The sequence below is a fragment of the Cydia amplana genome, chromosome 2 (assembly GCF_948474715.1).
Source record: "Cydia amplana chromosome 2, ilCydAmpl1.1, whole genome shotgun sequence".
NCBI lineage: Eukaryota > Metazoa > Arthropoda > Insecta > Lepidoptera > Tortricidae > Cydia > Cydia amplana.
The window spans coordinates 11,911,678-11,912,558 of record NC_086070.1 but is presented as its reverse complement, the minus strand read 5'-3'; the positions used below and the strand labels follow the sequence as shown (position 1 = coordinate 11,912,558).

At 38.0% G+C, this 881-nt stretch overlaps 1 non-coding gene across 1 annotated transcript; it reads left to right on the top strand.

Annotated features, from left to right (window-relative positions):
- The first annotated feature begins 203 nt into the window (after positions 1 to 203).
- Positions 204 to 276, top strand: Trnav-aac (transfer RNA valine (anticodon AAC)). The gene has a single exon. It is a non-coding gene; the product is annotated as a tRNA-Val (tRNA).
- Positions 277 to 881: the final 605 nt, after the last annotated feature.

Sequence of the window (881 nt, the reverse complement as noted above, 5' to 3'; positions counted from 1 at the left end):
CTTTCCACCATGTTATGGGTCTAGGGGACCCTTAGCGACATCTACGACGGTAAGAGCGTTACACTTCTTAAACGGCTACCGGAGTTCCAAGTCATATTGGAAATTCACCAGTTATGATGTGCTACCCGTACTAATTTAATTTTTTTACAAGCAGAAACGTCTGCGACCGATGCTGGTGGAAAGATTTGCTGGCTATGGATGAGGTCTTGGTGGCTTAGATGGCAGAGCGCTGGAATAACGATCCAGAGGCCGTGAGTTCAAGTCTCACCCAAGACAGTAATTTTTCCACTTTTACATTTATTCTAAGCTTAACGCAATAAATTGTTAGTTAAAATCAGTTTTTAACCGGTAGGTATATTCAAATTCAAAGTATACGAATTTAAAAACAGACATAGATTATAAAATTACTTGAATAACAATGACAAAGCTCTCTATTTCTCGCACGATGAAGGTCGGCTTATCCCTACACACCTTGAGCGTGCCAGACACGTGAAGTGGCTGATCAAATTATATTTTACAGTACATATTTTATGGTGCTACTTTCCCGTACTAGTGCGGGGTTGAGCACTTTCCGTGCCTAAGACGAAAATTTAAAATGTACTGTAAAACGTTGTACTATATTTACACGTGAACCTAGATAATTCGCACCTTTCGTTGCGAATTTAATACTTTCCGCAATTGTATCGTAATTAACTATTTCTATACGGTGCTAGTGCGGTGACAGTGATAGATATCTTTTGATGTGTTGCGTTGCTGGATATAGAATGCAATAGTCTAGTTTACTATAGATACCTACTTAAATTATTGTAAGGAAGTCATGAAATAAGACGATTTTCATATAACATATTACCAAATAAAGTATAAGCGCCGTTAAGTGGGTT